This window comes from Setaria viridis, chromosome 1 (assembly GCF_005286985.2).
Source record: "Setaria viridis chromosome 1, Setaria_viridis_v4.0, whole genome shotgun sequence".
NCBI lineage: Eukaryota > Viridiplantae > Streptophyta > Magnoliopsida > Poales > Poaceae > Setaria > Setaria viridis.
This window is the reverse complement of record NC_048263.2, coordinates 34,055,065-34,063,207: the sequence shown is the minus strand read 5'-3', so window position 1 is coordinate 34,063,207 and position 8,143 is coordinate 34,055,065.

Below are 8,143 nucleotides of genomic sequence, written 5' to 3'. Positions count from 1 at the left end.
GAATCGGTGATCCCGGGAATCTATCGATGCCTAGCAATTGGTTAAAGACTGGCTGCTCTTGATCTCTACCGCCTACCGGTATAGCCTACTCCTACCTCGGTGCCTCCTGGCGACCTGGCTGGAGTTCCATACAGGAGGCTCGTGACAGGGGCCAGATCCCTCATTTCCTGGGCTGAATTTGCGCGACCTGGCATGCTGTGACGTCTCGCCCTTCGTTGTGTTGAATATACATCACTGCCGCGCGGCTACCAGAGAGCTATAACACCACTCGTGATCTGACTTGTTGATTGGAGATAAAGCGTGGAGATCGAAAGCGATCGATACGCACGTACAGATATGACCTAGTAGTAGTAGATATGAAGTGCACGTCAGGTCCATGGATGAGGGCGTGTCGATTTGTGTAGGTTGTGTATAAACATTTCCTTATTCGAAACCCTCCTATATATGTCCAGTATATTCCTGTATACTGTTACGTTTCCTGGGTGAATTCTTTCACGTAGGCATGGCCGCATGGGTGTAGTGATGTAGTCGTCGCTAGGGGCATGGTCTCTGTCTCCCAGCCACGACGTCATGCAGACGACCAGAGACTAACCCAGGAAACCGGGAACACTCATTACTGCACAGAATCTTTACTTTTTTCTGAAACGAAGGATGAAACTGGAGGCACACACACAGAGAATCTCTCTTCTCCGTCCAAATGCGTATTATTCCTTGACCAAAAAATATGCCATTTTTTTAGCTTTTTTTTTGCGAGTATTTTTTTTAGCAATTTGGTATGGCGCGTATAGTTTTGATCCTCGTGATGGCTTGATCGATGGAGAGAGAGAGAGGTGACCAATTCTTGACAAGCAGAACTAGACATTTCTCCGTAGCACACGGCATCCAGCAACCTTTTTCTTCGCTCCATACCTCATCAGCTCACTGCTCACTACATATGTTCAGACGCGAGCCGCATGCACGATCGTTTGTTTCTCCGGGACCATGCATCATTGCTCGTTTTTCCTTTTCTGAATTTTGCCCCCAATGCAAGTTAAGCGAGATAGGCCGGGGCCTGGTCTCAAGAGAGACGCAGCGTAGACAGTTGGACACACACAATGCAACATTATGTTCAGACAGCCTTCCATATGGGTTTGTCAAGGACATCACGTACAAAGCTAGCATGTTACGAGATAGGACTTTGCAGGCACCTCTTATTAGCACTTCCTTTGACAGTTCAGCCTGGCCAATTATACATGGCACTGTTCGTGCTCAGTGTGTGATCGATGCCCTTCATGTGTGCGCGGGGGGCGCCCCTCTTGGCTATAGTTCGTGCCTGTTGGGTCACGCATCACAACCGCTTGCCTTTATGCAGGAGCACAGTGGCCGGAAGGAAATGCGTCGCGTCGACCGCACTGTTCCGAGTTAAAAGTCATGCCTCGCCGGAGTTGGCATGGCTCCTGTTTGCCCATGGAGCCCAGCAGCTGTTCATCAGAGAGGGCCAGGGGGGATGGCTTATACGACGCTTTTGTTGCGAGTTTTGGCCTGGCACTTTGGGGCTAAAATATCCACCACCGAATGTAAAATAAGCAGGACATGGTACAGCTCTATGAGGCCCAGCAAAAGAAAAATGGGCCTTGCTCTGGGTCCCTCTCCGTTTGATGGACTTGGGCCAACACCGGGTAGCGGCATGGTGTCGTCACTGGTGGATCACGGGTGGCTGCGTGGCGTGCTGAACTGCTGATAAAATGGTGCGCCATCGTGAATCGTGGTCACCAGACGGTTTTCTGGCGTCTGCCTGTGGCAGCTTCCCTCGCCATTTAAATAGACGATTTGCCAATTCGGCGAGAAAACAAGCAATTAAAGCCTCCAACTTGCTACTAGTTGCGATTGGGATATGAAGTAGCGACGAAACGACGGCGATTAAAAAAAGATTGCAAGTTGACGGGTAGAGTACTAGAGTTATGATCAGTCAGCCCCTCAGCAGGCTGCAGGTTAGTTCACCGCATCTTGTCGAAGGTGGGTAAGGTCTGTTGGCACCAAGCTTTTCGCCGACAAAACTAATGGAAACCACTACATAATCCACATATTGCCGTTGCATGTATGGTTGCTTCTATATGTAGTGAGTGCACATCAATGAAAGCCAAGGTTGACACGGTTGTCCTTGCATTGCTAGTGCTAATGCTTTCTTGTTTTTTTTTTGTTAAGTTCCTGTCTTACTGTTACCTGCAGGTCAGATAAAATAAAACAAGTCGGAGAGAAATGTAAAACTCTGCGCACGATAAATTCTCTCTGTCTAATCTTATCTGGACTCTGGATTCTGGAATGCAAAGATTTGCAAGTGGCACGTGACTCGGCTCCTGCAAAACAGCGCCCGACCGTACCGGAACTAAACTACTGGTCGTGGTCTCTTGGACATGTACATCTCGTACACTAAGACGGTGTTTATTTGGATCAGTAATTTATGGGTTAAATTTTAGCTCCTAAATTTTAGCTCTTAAATTTTAGTCCCACTGAGCTGTTTGGATCTATGGGCTAAATTTTAGTCTTTCATCAAACAATGATTGATTTGCCCCATGCATGTGCACGTGCACTCCATATACTATATGATTTCATATAATCGCCTTCCGGAACCAAGTGGACAAAAACATAAATAACGGAATATTTTGAATGTAAGAGGGTATACTGTAGCATACTCACAGCACATATTCGATTAGACAAACGTTAATCAAACGTAAGGCGCACTATAGAGCATTTATCGTCGCCGCTTAGATCAGAGGATATTCATTTTTCTTCAACACAGAGAGATTTGAAACAAGTGACCTAGCCAAATGCAATTCGTAAGATCACACTACTCCACACAGAAGCAAAACAGCCAGCAGGATGCATGTCTAGATCCCGAACCCTTATTGCAATTAACTCGATAGACACAGGCAGCTCCCAACGAACAAACGCACGCGGCACGCTGGATCTGGCTGTCGAGATCCGCCGCGGAGGTAGAAGGCGGTGGCCGGCGTGGCGGCGAGGAGCGTCGCCACGAGCGCCACCGTGGCCCAGCGGAGCATCGTCGGCGGGCGCATGGGTGGGGGGAGATTGGGCTCAGAGACTTGTTCGGTGGATCTGAGGCGGAGGCGCTCTCCCTCTCGCAGTCCACCGATCACCTCACGGCGGGGCTGAGCTGGTCCGGGCTAGCCGGCGCCGATTGCTCCGTCGGATGGGAGCGGCGAGGGCACGGGCGGCAGGAGCGCGACGGCGGCGTAGCAGAGCGGGCAGGAGGCGGCGGGGCAGCAGGGGTGACGCGGGGAGGAGAGAGAGGAGTGCGGGGAGGGGGACAACAGGGGAATAATGGCATCCGGGAGCACTTTTAGCTCCTCTTAGGACCTCTTTGGGAGCAACATTTTTTATCCAAATTTTAACTATTTACTCTCTTTAGCCACCTGTTTGGATTCCCAGAGCTAAAAAAATGAGGTAAAAGTGCACAACTAAAATTTTACCCATGGATCCAAACATGTCCTAATTGGGTGAATCTGCAGCCGGAATGAACATGGCCTTTGACTTCGCCTGCCTGCGTAGTTCGCCCGTAATTCAGACGGCCGGGCCGTCCGCAGCGTGTCCATCCTCCTTTCGTTTGCTGCGGGCAGAGGTCTACGTAATCGATGACCGTTGAGGTAACACCGTAACACAGGTTGGAGTTGAAACAGCCACCACAATCTCTCCAAGTCACGGCGCGCGCGCCGGCGCCGCCCTCCCTGCGTTATCTACTTTTCCTTCGTTTCTGCCCTTTTTATTACCTGTGCCCGCGGGCTAACGGAACGAGGATTTCTCCCCGTGGGTGCGTATGGCCAGTTTTCCATCGGGAAAATCTATGGAATTCCCGGCACGCCGACTCGCCAAGTGGCAGCCGCCGGCGGCTTCGGCGCTCGGGCGGCGCAGCTCAGGGCGGCTATTACTCTAGCACACCAGAGCAGAGCGCTGAACCGGCACTAGCAATCGAGTCGTGCCATGGCACTGAACATTGATGCGCATCCTGCAGCATCTCGGCGCCGAGCCGCCGCCAAAATCAAGCGCATGCCAGCGCGCTAGGCACCGCGGCGTGCTACCGGCGGCCGGCAGCCACTAGCCGTTAGCACCGGCCGTCTCCATCGCCCGCACACTGCGGCTCATTTCATGTCGTTGTCGCCGTGATCCGTCATCGTCCGCGGATTCGTGCTTGGGCTGTTTATGTTTTTGGAGGCGCCGGGCATTTGGGGCTTGTGTATTCACCCAGCAAGCGCAAGATCAGGATAGACACATACCGGTAGCTGTGGCAGGTCGGATTCTCTTGCTTTGCTTGGCGCCAGCTTAGCGTGCATGCAGTGTGCGTTGCCTCAGCGAGCACTTGTTGCATCCGACACTTGGGGGCACACCGCACACGGCCTGCGAAAAGGGGTCCATGCAGACGATTCCTTGTTTGGTTCTCCAACAACTTACGGTGGATGCGACGCTGTCTATGTTGTCTCTCAAAGTGCAGGCCTACGCTCCCGGCAAACTGAACCCACCAATCAGGGGGGAAAAAACCCTGCTCTGCTCTGTTCTTCGCCGAAAGACCCCCAAAACGGAGCCAGGTTGGCAATTTTACAACATACCTGCTCCTCCTCCTCTGTCGTGCATTTGTGCTTGTGCATGATCGTAGTATAAGCCTTCACTCATTCAGGGCAAGAAAGCTCAGAACAAGGAATTACTGCTGGTTTTGTGTGTCCATATGCATTGACAATGTACAGATTTCCATTGTGATGAGTTGACTGATTGGAGATCGTTCCTTGTTTATACGCGCATGTAAACCCTAAACCGGTTGGCCTGCGACCCAAGCGTCTCGCAGAAGCCACAAAGTCAGCCCCCACCACTCAGCGCAGGCCTCAAAAAGATCACTCGTACTAGTCCAAGAGAACATGAACAGCACTAGAAAACGTTGCAGCCGCTGGCCACTCTGCTCGCACACCGTCACTTCTGAATCCTGACTGACGAACCACAGCTAAACGAAGCAGCACTGCGGGGCTGTTTGGTTGTGACCTTAAGTGAATTTGCCTGGGTGGAGGGTAATTTGCCTGGCACCTGTTTGGATGCTGTCCTGATCAACTGCCTGGTTCAGGCAACAAACTTAGGCCCAGGCAATCGAAAATGAGCACCTGGCTGGGAATGACTCTGCTTGACTGCTAATCGAGTGCTAAGCATTCAGACAAAGGTGGATAATTACAAAAAAAAAAGCTGGATCCCACAATATTATGGCTCGGTTGGTTCACTACTTTTACTGCTTAACACATTGCAAATAGTGGAAGCTTCACTTAACAAAATAATTGTAACAGTTTTAAAAAACTTCGTTTCATCGTGTTTACATACTCAAATTCTTTTATTAATTTTTTTTCTTCTACAATGTAAGTAAATGAGAAAGTGTGCTAAATAATATATGTCCGTGAATAAGAAAATATATTTATACGTATCAGAAAACACATTTATATTGTGTATTTTTCTTCTTATTAGCATCTCAAGCTTAGCCACCAACCAAATATGCTTTCTCCGTACTTACCAAAAACCATCAACTTTTCACGCTGCTCTCCAATTTTTTCTCAGGTTGTCCGACTCCAACAAACAAGCCCTGCCTGCCCCAGTGCCGCCCCGCCGCCCCGCAAAAACCGAAAAACCGTGAGTTTTTGCAAGAGGCGCCAAACCTAGGAGCTGGCATGCAGTTGGAAGCATCCGCGGATGCCTCGTGGCAACCTGATTGTTTGCGCATATGTGTCAACTCTATCGACGGTATGGTGACGTGATTTTGAGCACCTTTTCTTTTCCACAGGATGAGTGATGTTCGGTGCTCGAGTGACCCTGGTCCTAGAACCGGCTTAGGGGTGTTTGGATATACCCCACTAAAATTTAGCACCTATCGTATCGGATGTTTAGATGTTAATTAGAGTATTAAACATAGACTAATTACAAAACTAATTGCACAGATGGAGTCTAATTCGCGAGACAAATCTATTAAACCTAATTAGTCAATAATTTGATAATGTGGTGCTACAGTAACCATTTGCTAATAACGGATTAATTAGGTTTAATAGATTCATCCCGCGAATTAGCACAGGGTTCTGCAATTAGTTTTATGATTAACTCATATTTAGTCCTCCTAATTAGTATCCGAACATACGATGTGACACTGTTAAAGTTTAACACCTAATATCCAATCAACCCTAACTTCGGCTAGTAAATAAAAAATTCGGCTCCTTCCAACAACCCGTTCCTCCCCTGACTTCTTCATCTTCCACCAGCATGCGTCCGCGGAATACCGTCCTTTCTCTGACCTCTGATATTTCCAATCCTTCTCAACGCTTCCTCACAAATTCCCATTCCATGCAAATTGAAGCCCCCAGTTGCCATATGTGAAGTGCACGGTGCTAGATTTGGAGGAGATGGCTGGCTGCGAGACATCCGCACTTCTCCTGTGGGCTCATCTCCGTGTGTCGTGCGGTCATCAGATCCGGAGAGCTCGAGCTTGGTGCGGCCCTCGTGCATCTCGACGAAGATGTAGCCGGCGCCCCGGAAGGGGAAGAGGAGGCGGCCAACGACGGCCAGGTCGCTGCTACTTCCTCTTGGTGGCTTCTCCGACCTTCTGCAGCGGCTCGAGCATGGAGCGTCGAGGCCAGCGGCGGGGTCGAGGGTGGCGAGCCGCCTGAAGATCTTGTGGACCTGCTCGACCTCGGCGCGGCTCTGAAGATGGCATCTCAGACGAAGATGCAGCCGGCGCGCCAGAGATCGACGATGGCGCCCAGGAGCAATTCCGACGGCTCCGCCACGCAGGTTCGGTGGGAGCAGCAATGATAGGGGAGAGAAAGTTGGAGGTTGCAGGTTCTTTGTCTCCTCCAGATAGGAGCGACCTCGCAATGTATGGGAGCGGGTCCAACGCGTATAGGAGCGCACATTGGAGAGGCCTCGCTCATCATGCGTTGATCCGACGAGGGAAGATCAACAAGCAAGCAACACATAACCAGCCGACAGCCGCTTGGGGTGCTGGCTGCTGGGACCCAGCCAGGTCTGGGATGTGCTCCACTGAAGAGAGGCGTTGACCGCTCACCTGAATAAAATACTTGCGTTCTCCATCAATCGTCCTAAACCACTGGGACCCACGTGTCATAGGGTGTTTCGTACGATGTCGTTTGGGACATGTTCGCTTCAGCTTATTCAGCCGGCTTATGAGCCTCCAAACAGTGTTTTACTCTCACAACAAATCAGCCGTTTCAGCTTTTCAACCGGCTTATAGGCTGAAATGTCACGGAACGTATGGATCTTTTTTAGGCGAATCCCGTTGGGGAAACTGTTGAGAAAGAAAAGAGTGCAATGACATGCCCCCGTGTTGGGAAAGGTCAGATACCTCAAGCAATACAGGAATGGCATTTTTTTCCCTTTGGTAGCTTTGGCTGTGCAGCTTGAAGTAGTGGCCCAGTAGTTAGTTAATTATAACACCCAAGAATTAAGTATTAAAAAAACACCCAAGAATCGTGCCTTTTTTTTCTTAAAAAAAATCTAGCACATATATTATACACTAATAGTGGCGTGCCAAAGCATTGGATGAAATTCTTATTAGCATCCAAATGTCCCCGTCGTTGTAGAGAACACGTGGACAATGACATTCACAACAAACCGATAAATATTTTAGAGCCATCTGGATATGACTTACCAGTAGAAAACACAGTAATAATACAATATGTTAAATATGCTATCTCCTCCAAGATTTATAGCTCACGATCGAATATTAGAAAACACTGTTATTTGTAAATCCACATGAGTCAACAAATACAAAGGTCATACTATGTGGAATTCTAAGACATAGTATGGACCTATAGACTGCAAGTAGAGGCAGTGATAAAATACGAACCAACAGGAAAGAGGTGGAGACGATTGTGAACTCATACTGAAACCAGATATAGTGTGAATTGACATCCGATAGGAATTAGCGAGACAGTTGTAAATTCACACTCAAAGTCGGTAAAGAGGTAGTTGGATGGAAAGTTCTCTTTCCAGCCAACTTCGTTGCATCCCACGCACAAGCAACTCGAGAGTCCAGAGAGACTGCCGCTCCGTCTTTTTTTTAAGGTCATTTTTATGAAAGATTCTCACAAATACATCCCTAGCGGAACCA